The following is an 18,150-nucleotide window of genomic DNA, read 5'->3' on the forward strand; positions in this document are numbered from 1 at the left end:
GCCAATCACAGGGCACATATAGACAAACAACCATTCCCACCCACATTCATACCTATGGCCAATTAACTTAACATGTTTTTGGAATGTGGGAGGAAACCGGAGTACCCGGAGAAAACCCACGCATGCACGGGGAGAACATGCAAACTCCACACAGAGATGACCGAGGGTGGAATTGAACTGGCATCTTTTAGCTGTGAGGTCTGCACGCTAATCACTTGCCTGCCAAAAATGCACATTGACATTAATTATATCTCCAAATATAATTGCAGGAAAACATGCAGTAATTCATAATTAGAATTAATATTTTGTATATGAAACCATGAATAAATAATTTTAATGAATACTGTTGCCCATCTCTGTGTGGAGTTTGCATGTTCTCCCCGTGCATGCGTGGGTTTTCTCCGGGTACTCCGGTTTCCTCCCACATTCCAAAAACATGCAAATTTAATTCTAAGTAGACTCTAGGTCGCACCCCCCGCGACCTTCGTGAGGGTGAGCGGTAGAAAACGAATGCTGAATACTCTTGTATTACATTTGTAATGAGCTCCGGAAGTAGCTCGGCTGTTCCCACAAGAGTTTCCCATCGGAGCATATCGACATCACGTCATGTTACAAAAACACACAGTAAAACCAAGCAAAACACGGCGTACACACATTGAGAAAGAGAGTGCGGTGAAAGCTTAACTTTTCCGGTTCGATGGTCCGTTACCTGTTAAAGTATGTTCGCTCAACGAACCATGTTAGCTGAGCAATTTGGTGGCTAGCAAACATAGCTAAAGTTAGCTTACGAACAGAATAGCGGTGACATTAAAAAAACAACACCCAGCGTATTTGAAGGAAGACGAGGTCGCTATTAGTTTAATAGCCGCGAATGGGGCACGTCATGACGGTCTACGTCACCAAGCTTAAGCGCTGGACTTAAGCATTTATTTATGTAAGCGATTAAATGATTTTCAGAGGTTTTACTAAGTTAGTAAACGTTATTATTGTTATATTTAATAAGGCTCTGGGTCATTTTCTGAGTGTAGTATTTTGTACATCATTCTAATCGGTCAGATCCATTCGACAACCATTTGTTTACGTTTTATTCTGAAGCAGTGCGTTGCGGTGTGTGGACTGCATTGGAACATTTTGCTCTTTATGGAAAAGTGGTTGGCTCTTAAAAGAGCCGTTGTGGTGAATCTACTGCAGATGCGCAGCAATTTCTCAGCGAAAGTTGAGGTAGAGCGCCTCATTTCCCCTCTCGTTGATATGGCAACCGTCGGCAAGCAAGTCGTGGACGGAGATGTTGGAATGCGGGATGCGCTTCATGCCGCGTTGTCGGAGGAAGCCGCCAAGGACTCGGTTAATCCTTTTCCTTGCATTGTCCAGTCCACGTCCTGTGGGTGCCGTCTGGTAACGCCAGTTCCAACGGGGCAAGATATCCGAAAACACCACCACTGTGCCGGGTAGCAAGTGGATGATGTAGTCGAGATCCGCAATCATCTTGAGGAGAAGCTGGCAGCAATGTTGGCCGCCGTAGCCAAAACTATTGCCACCAAGGTGTATGAGCAGCAACTGTGGAGGTGTTGCTCCCGTTTGCAACTTCTGGCGTATAAAAGGCACCAGATGTTCCCACCTCCTGCCGCCTTGTCCATGCCAGGTGACTTGGCAAGGGAGCCCGAAATTGGGGTCCCGCCGATATCGCCTGACGTGTCTTTCCAGCCGGGTCACGATGGAGCTGCCGACGAGCCACAACGTTGTCCTGAGTCCTGTTCATCGTTATGGCGATAGTCGCACTTCCGCTTATTTATACAGTGAGCACGCAATGCCATTGGCTAGTTTTACCTCCGTTCGTCCACGTAAACATGGTTTGGTTTAATTCGCCCAATTTCAAATTACATTCATTCCGCCAATAGCTGATCGATTGATAGGTGAGTGAGGCACGATTGGTCAATTTTCAAAATATTGACCCGCCCAACTTTCAAATTACATTCAATCAGACAATCGCTGATAGGTTGTTTGTTTGGTGACTTACGATTGGTCATTTATCCAAAGGCGGAGCCTGACAGGTTGGTTTTGTGAGCTACGATTGGTCAGTTCTTCCACGGTGTGGTGCACGGTGCTATAAATGCTGCTTCGCGTGCCCGCTTCCCCCCCTTTCTGCTCGAGCGAACAGAAAACTTTTCGAGAGAACGCTTTTTGCATTGCCTCAGACAAAGACAAAGACAAAGACGAAGGACCTACATTCGCCGGAAACTGCAGTGTGCCATTGTGTTGGATTCCATCTGCTGACATAGAGGTGAGTTTTTTTAATAGACTTAGTAAACTGAAATATATTCATTTGTAAGAATGAGCACCGAGCGCGATCCGCAGGAATACACGTCCGGTTGGAGCTTAACTCCATTTTGTTTTTTCTGTTTTTTTTCTCTATATGTATAATTTTATGTATTTGTATGTTGTCATTGGTGTCGCCGCACGATAACTGCATGTTTGGGATACACTAACGGTCGGAACTTAACTCCATATAGCTTAGTTAAGTTATATTTGGCGGTGCTGCACGTAGGCCGCTTGTTCAGGATACACGAACGGTCGGAGCTTAACGCTGTATAGCTAAAATTGTATTCGTTGTTGCCGTACCTTAAACGAGCCGTTAGCCTAAAGGTAACGATTCTGTGACCTGTGCTAAATGGAGATAGCGTACCATAAAAGCATTATTGCGATTCACCAGCACCTGGGATTTGCTTGTGTGGAGAAGCCACCGCACCGTAGGTTTTCAACTTTTTAGCTTTCTCTGTTTCCAATGATTTTAACCCCGTCACTCATCTAAACCACTACCGCGTTGCACCGGGAGATGCTGTTGTGGAGGAGAAGACGCCCACCTTACGTTTTCTTCATTTTTCTTGTTTGCAATGATTAACCCCGTCATTCATCCAAAGAGCCACACCCAAGTGTGCATGTGCCCACTCAAACGCACACAATATGAGGGGGGTGGGGGAAGATGGTGCTCTTGCAGTAAAACACACAGCTGGTGTTTATTTATGTTGTTTTCTGCATAATAGTTGTATTTATTGACAAAGTTTGATTTATCATTTTATCTCTGTGTGGAGTTTGCATGTATTCTATGCGTTTGTGTTTCTCCGTGTACCCCCTCCCCCACTGGCGACTCCAAATTGTCCATAGGCATTAATGTGACTGTCAATGGTTGTCTCTGTGACCCATGCTTGGCTGGTGAGCAGGGTGTAGTCCACCTCTCGCCAGAATACAGCTGGGGTAGGCTCCAGCATGCCCACAACCCTTGTGAGGATAAGCAGCACAGAAAATATATGGATATATTCATTCATTTTCTACCGCTGCTGCAGGAGTCTATGCCAGTTGTATTCAGGTGAGAGGCGGGTACATCCTGGTTGTCAGCCAATCACAGGGCACATATAGACAACCATTCACACTCACTTTCTTGCCTATGGACAATATGGCATTGCCAATGGGGGGGCACGGAGAAAACCCACGCACACACGGGGTAACCAGAGAGCATGGAAAAGAGCATTTAGAAGCTTAAGTACATGGTGTGTGAACTGACATTGATTTCATCTCTTTTCTTTTAGATGCCACGAAAGAAGGGTTTCCATATGCGACGCACACCCAGGGCTGCCCAAGCTGTTGATTGTGCAGTTGCAACAAAAGGTAGGGAAGAAGTATCTTCACTGTCACCAGTGGAGGTACCAACAGGTGGGTTACAAAAGGTGGTCAAAGGGTAATTTCATCAAGGTAACACAAGGTTTAAGTATGCAGGAACACAGTGTATGGCGATTGCCTTATGTGCCACTGCTTTACACAGTATTAAAAATGTCTTGTTGTGGGATACTGCTGATCTTGACATGGCTGTTGTTGAAGGCGATCAGTTGTATACTACTCTAAGGGAACGTCACGTAATTCGTGACACATCCCACTTTTTTCAGTCCATGGTTCCACTTGTAAGCCCGCTCAAATATCTAAAAAGGAAAAGGGCCCTGGACAAAAAATGTAAATATGTCACTGACATGTGCATAAGGGAGACAAAGAAACTAATGACTATGAAGAATTGCAGAGAACAAGCAGTCTTTAGGCAGAGAAAGAAGATGAGTGTTGAAAAATATAGAAATTATGTCATTCATAAAAATAGAGTTAAAACATCTAGCATCTATAAGTATAGAAATGACAGCTTGCATCGGGACAGGGTCAAGATGTGTAGTGTGAGTAAGTATAGAAGTGACAGCTTGCATCGGGACAGGGTCAAGATGCAGAGCATCAAAAAATATAAAATAGATACAAGGCACCGGGCCAGTGTCAAACTAGCCAGTATGAAGAAATATCTCAGTAATGTAGAACACAAAATGCGTGTCATTGCAGATGTCAAGGCACGAAGGCATGCTGCAAAGTTGCGAGAGGAAGAATTTGATGTTGTTGTTGAGCAGATTTTATAGAACGTGAAGAATGGGCCCCAATTTGTCTGCTGTGTGTGCCATAGGTTGATGTTTAAACATCAGGTCCTGCAGTGTCACAGAGAGCATTAACAGCAGAAGTAGTGCAAGTGCTTCTCTTGTGAACACGTGCATTAATGAGTATTTGCACCAATGTAATGCAGAGTGCACGGTACCATGTGTCTTGGTGGAGTCTGGTAGAGGGCAGCTGTGGATTTGCTACACTTGCCATTACAAGATTAGCAAAGGGGAATTCCCACCTGAATGTGTGGCAAATAATTTGAGAGTGGACCCGATTCCTCCTGAGCTGGATTGTCTGAACAGTTTAGAGCAGCATTTAATTGCACTAAATATCCCCTTTATGAAAATGCTTGCATTGCCTAGAGGGGGCCAAAATGGTGTCCATGGGCCTGTGACTTGTGTTCCGGCCAATGTTGTTGAAACGACAAATTTGTTGCCACGGTCCAATATGGAAGGCTCTATGCTCCGTGTCAAGCTCAAAAGGAAGCTGACTTACAAAGGACACTATGAGTACCATTTTGTGGACAGCCTGCACATTCGAGAAGCCTTGAGGTATTTAAAAGTGTCAAATGTGCATTACGAAGATATCGAGTACAACGAGGAGTGGGTCAATGACTTTTGTAGGGAACCTGATGCCTCTCAGGTGGAGGACAGTGGTCCTGCTGTAGATGTCACACCACCTCTCGATGCAGAAGATCAACTTCTCCATGATAGACAGCAACACTACATGTTTCAGGACACTTGTTTAATGCCAGTTGACATTGGTCAGGAAGCGCTAGATCAGTATTACGACAATATATTGAATGTGGCTCCAGCAGAAGGAAATAATCCTGTGAGGTTGCTTTCTGACCATTCGAATGAAGCTAGATGTTTCCCTGTGTTGTTTCCACATGGTCGTTTCACATTTCATGATACTCGAAAATAAAGGCTGACGGCGTCGCGATATTTCAATAATCGCATCATGCATGCTGATAAGAGATTTGGGCAGAATGTGGAATACATATTCTATGCTCAGTACTTGTGTGAACTTGTGCAGGTGGTGTCGAGCATTTCCATTGCTTTACGCAAAGGAATTGATGGTTTGGTGGCAAAAATGGCCAAGGATTTGTTGACCAACGATGAGTCGTTAAAAACATTGTTGGAATGTGACCAGGGCTACCGTTTTCTGAAGCCCATCAGAGGCACTCCAGCCTTTTGGCAGAGTACACAGCGCAATATTTTGGCTTGTGTGCGTCAACTTGGTGTTCCCACGTGGTTTTGCTCTTTTTCATCTGCTGATTTACGGTGGAAAAACTTGTTGGACTGCATTTTGAGAGAAGAAGAACGCAAACGGCTGCACATTTGGAGTGGGCTGACAGGTGTGATATGTTGCAACGGAATCCTGTGACTGCTGCACGGATGTTTGATTTCCGGTGGCATGTCTTTCTAAGAGAGGTGATAATGTCTTCGAGCCAACCGATTGGCAAAGTTGTAGACTATTTTTACCGGGTGGAATTTCAGCAGCGTGGTTCCCCGCATGTACATTGTTTGTTCTGGGTAGAGAATGCCCCACGGATTGACGTTAACTCGGATGAAGAAGTCGCAAATTTTATTGATAGATATGTTACTTGTGAATTGCAGACACAGGATGAAGGATTGACAGAGACAACAGTGTCTTCTGTGCAGCAGCATTCTAAGCGACATTCTAAAACATGCAAAAAGAAAAACACTGTGTGCCGTTTCGGTTTTCCCAAACCCGTGTCAGGACGAACATTTATTAGCCATCAGTTTGACGGACAGGGACAAAAAACATGTACTTGTCAGGATAGCCAATCAACCGGTGTTAAACATGCACATGTCCAAAAGCATCCCAAAATGCCGCAAACATGAAAGCAGAAGACGCGTCCGCAATTGTGACATCCATTAAAAAAGTGCTTGCTGACGAGAACCACGCGTATCAAAGTGTGGAACATTTGTTCATTAGTCTCGGTATAACACAAAATACTTTCGAGTCCGCACACCGCCGCTTGGGTCATCGTACGGAAGTGCTAATGAAGCGTCAAATCAATGAGATTGAATGAGCAAACCTCTGCTGAAATGCTGGAATGCTAATATGGACATCCAGTATGTCGTTGATGCGTGTGCGTGCATGGTTTATATAATCTCATATATTTACAAAGCTGGGAGGGAGATTGGATTGCTGCTGAGTAATGCCCAGAAAGAAGCATCCAAACAGGCAAACGTCAGTGCCACAGAGGCCTTAAAAAGTCTTGGCAGTGTGTACTTGCACAATAGAGACGTGTGTGCACAAGAGGCCGTTTACCGGCTGACAAATATGCATCTTAAGGAATGCTCGCGCAAAGTTGTTTTTGTTCCAACAGGGGACAATGTGGTCAAAATGAGTTTGCCTTTGAGTGTTTTGCGACAAAAAGCTTCATCAGCCGAATTAACAACGGAAGACATGTGGATGACCAGCATTGTCGACCGTTATAAAAACAGACCAAACGACGACACGTTCAATGACATGTGCTTGGCACAATTGGCTTCCGAATACCGCATCATCAGCAAAAACCAAAGGTCGGCATCCAAAATTGAACCTAAAAACAGCTACGGACATGTGACAAAACGTACACGAACCAAACCTGCCGTAGTACGCTCTGCGCACTTTTCACAAACAAAAATCCCGAGTTGTATTATCGTAGCCTTTTGCAGTTGTATCTGCCATGCCGGGTGGATTTGCAGTTAAGACCTGCCAACTGCCCAACATTTGAAGAGTTTTATGACAATGGTGCGGTCCGATTAAATGATGGGTAGATGCATTCTGTTCGATCCATAGTGGATACAAGTAAACAACATTTCGACAACGACGGGGATGAACTGGACAGCATCCAAATATCTATTGATCACAGCGGTATTGCTGAGGATGCGTGGTGTCTGCTGTGTCCAGAACAAGAGTTGGAAAGGCTACAGTGCGAAGAAGAACATCGGAAAAAAACAGCAGTTGGTCGAAGAAGAGGCAGAAGTAATACCTGACTTGAAAACAGAACCGCTCTAAACTTACAAAAGTCAATGAGTCGAAATGATGGCTTGGCATTGATCCGCTCCCTAAATAACACTCAAATGGACATTTTTTACAAAATTAGACAGTGGTGCCTTGATAAAGTAGGTGGGAGAAAACCCGAGCCATTACATTTATTCATCACAAGTGGTGCCGGGACAGGAAAAAGCCATGTAATTAAAGCCATCCAATATGAGGCTACCAGGTTGTTGTCAATAATGCGTCGGCAACCAGACAATATTTCTGTCTGTCTGACTGCACCAACAGGGATTGCTGCTTACAATTTGAATGCCACAACCATCCACAGCACCTTGAGCAAGGATACCCGTTTGCCTTACACACCACTAGGTGAGGAAACTGTGAATTCCTTGCGTGCCAAGTTCGCGGACCTCCAAATTTTGATAATCGATGAAATATCAATTGTTGATCACAAGTTGTTGACATACATTCATGGTGGTAGGTTGCGACAAATTAAGCAAACCGGTGACTATGCTGCATTTGTCAACGTCAGCATCATCGCCGTCGGTGATTTCTACCAGTTACCGCCAGTCAAAGGAAAGCCTCTCTATGTCAAAGACGCCACTTTCAACTTGTGGACAAAGCTTTTCCGTGTGGTCGAACTGACAACGATAGTCCGTCAAAAAGATAATCAATTTGCAGCATTGCTAAATAGACTCCGCAAACATCCGAAAGGCGCGGCGTTGTTGGAAACAGACATAGAACTTCTGAAACAGCGCAAAACGGGTGAGGTCAGCTCCGCGTTACATGTGTTTCCAACCAATCAACAAGTAAACGAGTACAACCTAAAACAGCTTTTCAGGATCTGTCCGGAGTACACAATAATAAAAGCTCAGGATTACAGCCAAAACAAAAAATCCGGTAAATTAGAAAAAAAAAGTTGGGCACCACAGCAAAGTTTACAACACGTGTTTAGAGGAAACTCTGGACATCGCTAAAGATGCTCGTGTAATGCTTTGCAAAAACATTGATATTGAGGACGGCTTAGTTAACAGGGTTTGTGGCACTGTCTCTGACATTCTTTTCCAGCAGGATGACAGATTTCACAGTAGGATCTATGTAAAATTTGATGATGCCCAAGTAGGTAAACAAAGGCACGCACAAACTACTAATGAGTCCGTCACGCTAAAAGACAGTACATTTATTCTGCCAAAGGAAGAAAAGGTAACTAAAAGTGGTGGCATGCGTCACCAGTTCCCTCTGAAGCTCGCTTGGGCTTGCACGGTGCATAAAGTCCAGGGTGTTACCGTGAGCAATGCAGTTGTGTGTCTGGACAGGGTGTTCTCCGCAGGGCAGGCATATGTAGCCTTGAGTCGGGTCACAGGTTTAACTGGTTTGATTATTCAGGACTTTGATGCAGCAAAAATATACTGTAATAATGCCATTAAGGATGCTGTAGGAAGGATGTCACCATTTTTGAGCAAAAATGTACCACCACAACATGTGCAACCACAATTCACGATTTATTTGATGAATGTCCAAAATTTGACAAAACATGCGTCAGATTTGGCAGCATGTACACAGCACCTGCAGCCTAAGTGCATCGCTGTGACAGAAACATGGCTGCCAACGGCATGTACACCCAGCAGTGTAACCATTCCTGGGTATCATTTCAAGGAAGTAGGAAGGAGTGGCCAAAACTTATATACACCGGAGGTGTTACACTAATTAGGAGCAGTAAGGGGTACACGGTGACATTCTCAGCGTTCCACATAAACATGACACCACAAACACATCAGGTATCACTTAAATTTAACAGACATTTGTGTCATTATAACATGAACATATATACAATATTTTAGGAATGTGCTTGATTTCAAAGGCATACGGAGCCAGTTTGGAGACTCAACGTTGTTCACAGGCATCCAGTTTTGGCTTAGTCAAGATGTGAGTGAGGGGATTGTTGTCCGACCAGACAGTAAATTTGTGACCTTTGAGCCAATGGCTAAATTTATCGCAAACCGCCCATTTAAGAGCCAAAAACTCCAGTCTGTGGGCAGGATAGTTTGCTTGACTGCTACTGAGAGTTTTGCTTGCGTACTTGGAACAGGACAGCACCCAGACCATCAAGGGAAGCATCGGTACAGAGGATGTCCGGGTGTGCCAGCACCACACTTTTGAGGAGGGCACTCTTGAGGTCTTGGAACGCCTTGTCACAAGCAGGAGTCCAATCCTGAGGAGATAATTTTCTAAAAGTGCTGCTCGTCTCCGCCCAAAGCAACCCTTGGCACTCCTCTTCTGTCCCACTGTCAAAGTGTAGAGCGGTTTTGCTGTGGACAAACAGCCAGGAATGAAATGCTGATAGTATAAAGCACCATGCCAAGGAAGGAATGACTTGACCTTCTGCTGCGATGGGGTGCAGCCATCGTCTTCCATAAGGTCTGTCTTCTCGAAAGCTGAGATGACTTTCACTTTCTCCTGGTCAACTGAGACACCACTACTGTCCACCACATGACCAAGAAACCTCACAGACCTGCGCAAAAAGTAGCACTCCTTCTGTGCCAGCTTCAGGTTGTTCGTTAAACACATGGCATGATGTTGGGAGATTATAGGACAACCTTGGCACTTTCTAAACTTGAGGCTCTCTGTTAGGTGCTCGCATGATGACTATTAGCATGTTAGCATTTTAGCTAATTTGTAACTATGCATATGCAACTATGCATATGCATATTTAACTATGTCACAGTGTGTCTCTGTGTGGAGTTTGCATGTTCTTCCCATGCACGTGTGGGTTTTTTTTTCCTCCCACATACCAAAAACATGCTAGGTCAATTGGCGACTCTAAATTGTCCATAGGTATGAATGTGAGTGTGAATGGTTGTTTTTCTATATGTGCCCTGTGATTGGCTGGCCACCAGTCCAGGGTGTACCCCGCCTCTCGCCCCAAGACAGCTGGGATAGGCTCCAGCACCTCCACGATCCTCATGAGGATAAGCGGTAGAACAGTGTTTTTCAACCTTTTTTGAGCCACGGCACGTTTTTTACATTGGAAAAATCTTGTGGCACACCCCTAACCAAAAATGTTCCAAAATGTCACCATGACCTCACACGTGCATCAAAAAGTATATGGGAGGAACAAGGTAGGTGTTGCCACACGGACCAATATTACATTGCTCTGCCAGTCTTTACACCACAGACACTCAACAGTAGCCACATTTTTACATGACGAGTTTTCTCTTTCCAAATGACCTTTCGAGAAACAATGGTATCCATGGAAAGGAATATTCCAATCTCCTTGTCTACATGCACCATGAAATTCAACCAGAATAGTCAATGGGTCATGTGCAGTAAAACGTAAACATCACATGATACCGGCTTCCCAGAGTTTTTCTTTCACTTGTTGGAATAACTCTGTATTGTCAGTTTTTCATCTGTCCAGTCTTGAAATTTAGTTTGAATCAAAAACAAACTATGCTTAGTCCAATGCCGATTGCTGGCCTCCATTTTTAAAACTGAAGAACGTCTGGATCTGCGTGTTATGTCATATCTGAGCATGCGCTGAAAGAACGCACACGGGATAAATTTAAACAGGAAAAGATCACATTCAATCTTGCTAATATTTTATTATTAAACTCGGGACATGTTTTCTAATGATATATATTCTTTTTTAATAAAACTGGAATTGTGAATAAAGTATAGAAGGGTTTAGATTCTGTTTCACAGATGGCGGTAATGCACATGAAAGCTGCTTGCCAACCGCCAATAAACAACAGAAGAAGAAAAACACCACGAAGAAGAACGTACCCTGACAGATTTCCGTTTGAGCGGGTACAAGACACCTGAATTGGATGGGTTAAAGGAATATTCCATCCCTGTTCAATTCTTTCTGTTTGAGCAAATACACCAAATGCAATTGGAATATTTGGGTCCATATATTCATGGCTATTGACATAATATTTGCAAATGATGATTAATCAATGTTAACTATAAAAAGTGATATTGGATAATTCCTCACGGCACACCTGACGGTTTCTCAAGGTACACTAGTGTGCCGCGGCACAGTGGTTGAAAATCACTGTGGTAGAAAACGAATGAATGAACAAAATGTCATAGGAGAAAAACAAAATGTTGTTCTGGTTGTAAAAGCGTGTGTGTGCATTGGTAGTAAAGTGGTGTGTGTACATTTTTAGATGCCGTCAACACCATCACCGCCTTGCAGTCCAGAGACAGTGATTTAGAGAGACATCTGTGCAAAGTCCTCAATGCCACTACTGCACATTGTCCTGGATGAAACCAGCCCGTTAATTTTAACACAGGAAATGTATACACCTACTAGATCTACTGTAAAGTTGCATTGATAAGGCTAATGTAAGCTTTTCTATGGTAAAAACTAACATGATTACACAAATGTATGTTAACACAACAAATAAATTTCAGGATTGTGGCACAGAAGCTGGTCGACACATTCGTACTGTCCTGGCCACTCACTCCCAGATGCATTTGACGATTGCACTCGCAATATTCAGTGCACGTTTATGGCACTGACGTTCTTGGCCTACCATGCTGAGGGGTTTCATTTTGATGCAGACATTCTTGACAGAGTTCTTGAAAATGGAGACGCACTCTACGGGTGGACAGTATGTGGGCTAGAACTACGTTTAATCAGCAATCATTTAACCAAGGAGGAAATGCCAAAGATAGTTCACACCGACAACAATGCATACACAGTTACACAGTTGGAGCCGAAACTTGGTTTGGTGAGGGATCGCAGCAATTCCCTAATAGATCCTTATTTGTTGCCACTTGCCAGACAACTTGAGTGCCTCTCACAAGATGTCACTCATGCTTTTCTGCTTGTGGCTCCAGATTGCTTTGCGGTCTTTCGTGATAGGTCAGGATGCTATGGTTTTGATTTGTCGATCTTCAGTAGGTTTGCCAGACCCAAACAGAACTGTGATTATGATGATATGATGATGATAGTCGACCATGTGCATGAGCTCCTTTCAGATCGCAGACCCGATGCAAACTACGAGTTGGTACCGGTTTCCTTTGGATTAGAACAGATAGCAAGTGACAGACAGGTGCAGTTGGATGTCGTAAGTATTTCAGAGCCCACCAAAGTAACAGACACAGCAATAAGAGAATGTGTTGAGACAGATCACGAGGAGCTGATAGTACCACCATGCGTCCATGTACAAACAGATTTTTCCAAAGTGAGTAAAACGAGGTGACGGACCGCTATGAAAGAGGCACTCAAGTGCCAACAATGTAGACCGTATGAAGCTTCAAAAGAACCCGATCCCCGTGAAAAAAAAACTTCTACAAATGAAGGTCAAGTATGTAACAGACACTAATTACCGTCAACAAAAATTGAACAGCTTTACATTAAATAGAAGCTTTAGCTTTAATTAAACAGCTAAACAGAATATGTACGTAGCTGAAAAATATCACAGAAGTCTGACAACCAAAAATACTTTAATGTCAGCATATGTTGGGAAAAAGTATCAATCTGATCTGGCTTTTGTTGAACGACAGAAGCTGACCTCAGGGAAGGGTATCACCTGGATCCAGATATTCAGGTGAGACGAATGTTATATCAGAGGGAGCGGTATCACCGGGATCCAGCTTTCCAGGCAAGATATAGGGTGTATGTAAGAGATAAATATCGCAACCATCCAGGTTTTAAGCAAAGGTGGGCGGTTTTCATGAAAACGTGGATGCAGAAGCATAGAAATGATCCTTATTTTCAAAATAAGAAATATGAAATGAGAAACGGACATTCTAATGTAGGGCTACATCATGTTCAGCGTTGCGAAAAGAACAGTCTTACCGGGCAGCGTATTCGGCACAAATTACAATGCGCGCTTCAAGTAAAGACTAAATACATGACTATAACTCGGCATTCAGCCAACAATGTGCAGGATCCAGCAAGCGCTGTAATGAAAGCAGCAATATCGTCTTTCCGCGAAAGAGTCGCACATGGGCCCACATGTGTTTGTACTGTATGACACCGTGCTCTTTTCCTAAATCAGGTACAGAAATGCCATCGAGGAAAATATAGCGACAGTCGTGACATAGTGGCCGCTAGATTGACAGGTAAATATGTTCACGTCTGCAACAATTGTTCTGCCCCATGCACTGCCCCGCAAGAGAGAAAGCAGGAATGGATATGTCACTCCTGTGACTCCCACCTTAGGAGATGTGCAATGCCACCTCTGGCAGTTGCAAATAAGTTGGATCTGGCACTCATTCCCCAATAGCTGTCTGATTTAAATGTACTCGAGAGACAGCTGATAGCAAAAATTATACCTTTTGCAAAAATTGTAGCATTGCCCAAAGGACGGCAACAAGCTGTTCAGGGCTCAGTAGTGTGCGTCCCGTCTGAAATGGAAGCAGCAGTGAACTCACTACCTAGGCCACGTAGTGAAGCTCAACTGCTGCAGGTAAAGCTAAAGAGACACATTCAGTATAAAGGACATCAGCATTTTTATACGGTAAATATGGCGAATGTTATAGCAGGGCTCAGGACGCTGATACACACTCATCCACAGTACAGGGATGTGTGCATCAATGAGAGTGCAGCAGCTGAAAGTGTCCTTGAAGGGGAAGAGGAGCCATCCGCCCTGCTGTCATCGTCCTTGCAGCAAGAGGCCAGCAACGCCCAAGTTACGCAGGCACAGCATGTTGAATGTGATCAGGTGGAACTTCGGCCGGGCCTCATGTTCGATACATGCATGCAGCCGCTTCACATTTCACAGGAAAGTCTTTCATTTGGGGATGGGATATTCAGCATTGCTCCTGCCCAACAAGCCTGTTGGATTTTTTGCTGTGCTGCAGCTGGAGGCCATGGCCTTTCCTGTTCTGTTCGGGAAAGAACACGATGGATGAGGAGAGGATCATTAAAGTATCACCAAGTTCTTACTTCAACACCAGATTGTTTTCCGTGGATCCACACTTTGCTGAAGATCAGGGCTACCTTTTCTTTGCCCAATTTGTCATTGAAACATACATGGCCAATAACAGCATGTCTATTCAGACGCGGAAGGGAAAACCTCATACTGCGGATGGGAGGAAAATTCTGAACCGGATGATCCAGGACAAGGAGGCGTTGGAGCGGCTCATACAGAGCAGGGAAGCGACCAGATTTATGCAGCCACTCCGAGGAACACCAGCATACTGGGAGAAAGCTCACCGGGAGCTCCACGCGATGGCCAGGCAGTTGAGGGAGTCCAAGGAAAAGCTGAAACAGGTAAGAGAGAGGCTTATGGACACACGGGTTCCGGAGGATTTGACGGACCTGCTCAACGTGTGCCAGCTGACCCTGGGTCAGTATAAGCACTACGTTGAGAACCTCAGTACTGGGATGGCTGTGCACTTTAAGCGTACACTGCAAGAAAGTTGGACTAATGCCTACAACCCCCATCTGCTGCGGGCGTGGAACGCCAACATGGACATCCAGTATATTTTGGATGATATCAGCTGCATCATGTACATGATGTCGTACATTTCCAAGCCGGAGCACGAGATGACGAGTTCCTCAAATCTGTCATCAAGGACGTGCAAAAGTCTGACGTCAACCAGAAGGAGGAGATGCCAAAGATCATGTAGGTGTATTCAAAGCACAGAGAGGTAAGTGCTCAGGAAGCAGTGGCACGAACTTGCAGTTTGTCCCTGAAGAAGTCCTCACGCAATGTGGTGTTCCTCCAAACGGACGAGGACGGTTTGCGAATGAGTCTGCCCATGAGTCGGCTTATAACCATGCACCCAGATTCAGCTGAAGTCTGGATGTCAAGTTTGCCAGAAAAGTACGCCAACAGACCACCTATGCAGGGGTTTGAGTATATGTGTCTGGCAGAGTTTGCGTCTGATTACAGGGTGGTCTACGGTTACGAGAGAGAAGGGCCAAATGTCATTCCCCTTTTGAACGACATGGGTTGCATTCAGAAGAGGACCATGGGAAAACCTGCCATCATAAGATACACACGGTTTTCCATCACAAAGTTTCCTGAAAAATATTACAGGGCCCTTCTCAAACTCTACTTGCCCCACAGGATGGACCACGAGTTGACCAGCGACTCCCACCCAACGTATGAGTCTTTCTCCCTGGACGGACGGTCAAGACTAGGTCCGGTGAAGGCCATCATTTATGAGAAAATGAAGCGGTTTGAGGGCCAAGCGAAGAAACTGGACAAGGCTTTGGAGCGACTCCAACAGGAGGGTCCAGCTGTTAATGCGTGGAACTCTTTTGCGCCAGAGGTGGAAGCAGAGGGCCGAATGTCTTGCTCCGCTGAAGGCCATGATGCCAAACGCAGCGGACGAGCAGGATGAGCAGGATGACGTTCCTGCCTATCAGGCTGACCTTTCCGGCGCCCCAACACTGACGGTCTTTGAATCACCCTAGTTGAGTCCGGACTTTGTGAGGAGGATGTACCGCAGTCTTAACATCATCAATCTATGCCGTACGCGACTGGTGTTTGCAGTGTGTTTCTGATCGCGACCTTGAGCCCTTTCATTATTTCATCTCAGGGAGAGCTGGATGTGGCAAGTCGCATGTCATCAAGTGCATTTACCAGGAGGCCACCAAGATTTTTTCGGCAGCTTCCCGGCATTCGTGCCGATGCGGATTTGTCTCAGCCTACGGTTCTGCTGACGTCATTTAGCGGCACAGCTGCATTCAACATTTCTGGAAAAACCCTTCACTCTGTCTTGAAGCTCCCAAGAAGTTTGAGGCCTCCATATCAAGGACTCGACTGGACTCGCTGGACACCTTGCAGGTGAGTCTTTCCAACGTGGATATTTTAATCATTGATGAAATGTCAAGGATCTTTTTGCATATGTCCACTGACGGTTCCAGCAAATCAAGGGCAACCGGAAGCCCTTTGGAGGGATATCTGTGCTTGCAGTTGGGGACTTTTACCAGCTGCCACCTACTGGAAGGGCCAAACTCCTCTGTGTGTATGAGGATAATGTCCTTGACCTCTGGACCAACTTTCAGTTGGTTCGACTTACAGAGATCATGCGGCAGAAGGAGGACCTGACCTTTGCCCAGCTTTTGAATAGGGTAAGGGAAAAGCGGAAGGAGGAGCCCTTGTATGAAAGTGACCGGGCTTTACTGCAGCAGGCTACCGTTGAAACATCGCAGTGTCACACCAGTACGCTCCACATTATTGCAACCAACAAGGAGGTTGACAAACACAACAGTGCAAATGTGGCAGCTTTGAAATTGAATGTGGTCGACATTCCGGCAGAAAACTACAGAAAAGACCCCCGGACCGGACAATTGGTCATCGTGTCCAACATGATAACCGGGAGGAAAAGAGATCTGCCCGACAACCTGCAAGCCGCTGTAGGAGCGCGAGTCATGATCATCCGGAACTTGGACATTGAGGATGGTCTCGTGAACGGCACCTTCGGGACCATCATGAACATTGTCCGTGGACCACAGGCCGCTGTTACTTTTCTTGGCATTTCTTTGGACAATCCTGGAGCAGGCCTGAAATTTCGGAAGAAACTTCAGGGATCCGGGGATGATTTGGCCTACATAGAAAAGTCAGAGGAAAGTTTAAGCATCAAAGGACTGGTGAGGCGGAAATTCCCGGCAAAACTGGCCTTTGGATGCACGGCGCACAAAGTGCAAGGCATGACGCTATCTTCTGCGGTCGTATCTCTGAAGCGCGTGTTTGAACCTGGAATGGCCTACGTCGCTCTAAGTTGCACGACCTCGCTCCAGGGACTGAAGATCATGGACTTGGATGAGAAGAAAATATATGCTGATCCCAACATTGCTTTGGCAATGGACAGCATGTTGCTTCTTTCTTGTCTGTCAGACCGCTGTTGCACTTTGCACAAGGGCCTTCTCCGACTTTGAAGATTGTCCACCATAACACAGAGGGCCTCGCGTATCACATAGAGGACATCAAATCTCATCATGAGCTGAGACTGGCTGATGTGCTTTGTTTGACGGAAACGCATTTGTCTGGTTCCATCTCGCGGCACTTGCAGCTGGAGGGCTACGCTGTTTTTGTACGGAACAGACGTGTTTCCTGTTTAAACAGGCCAGACACGGCTGCGAAAGAGGGAGGCGGAGTTGCAGCCGTCGGAGGGAACTCCAAGGCCAGCCCCTCCGGTTTGTTCAGAATGTGCCAGACCTTGATTTTTGGTTGTTAAAGTCATGGTGCCGATCACGGCTGTGGTGGCTACTGTTTATCGACCACCGAACTTGAGTCTGGGCACATTTCTACCTAATTTGACAAGCCTCTTGGACACCTTGGCAGTGATGGATAGCCACCCCGTTGTTGTTTGCGGTGACTTCAACGAGGACCTGCTTTCAAAAGGTAAGAAGTCTATACTGGAGTTGTTTGAGTCCAGAGGCTATACACAGCTCATCAGCAAGGCAACAACTGGCAAAAGCAGACACTGATTGATCACATTTACATTTCTCAACCGCAGTCTTGCATTCAGTCAGGTGTTCTGCATTCTTACTACAGTTACCACAGTCCGGTTTACTGTATCTTAACATCATTTTTTAGGTCCTGGTCTGGTCTTCACATGCTGTCTTGTCCCCAATGAACATTTGCTTGCAATGACCATGTGGCCATTTCCTCTCCTCCATCCATCCACGCCGTCTCACATACGTACGTAAGTACTCCGTGCTTGTGACCTGAAGGCTAGGTATGCTGTACCTCTGCTCATGGG

This window comes from Doryrhamphus excisus, chromosome 2, assembly GCF_030265055.1.
Source record: "Doryrhamphus excisus isolate RoL2022-K1 chromosome 2, RoL_Dexc_1.0, whole genome shotgun sequence".
Taxonomy (NCBI): Eukaryota; Metazoa; Chordata; class Actinopteri; order Syngnathiformes; family Syngnathidae; genus Doryrhamphus; species Doryrhamphus excisus.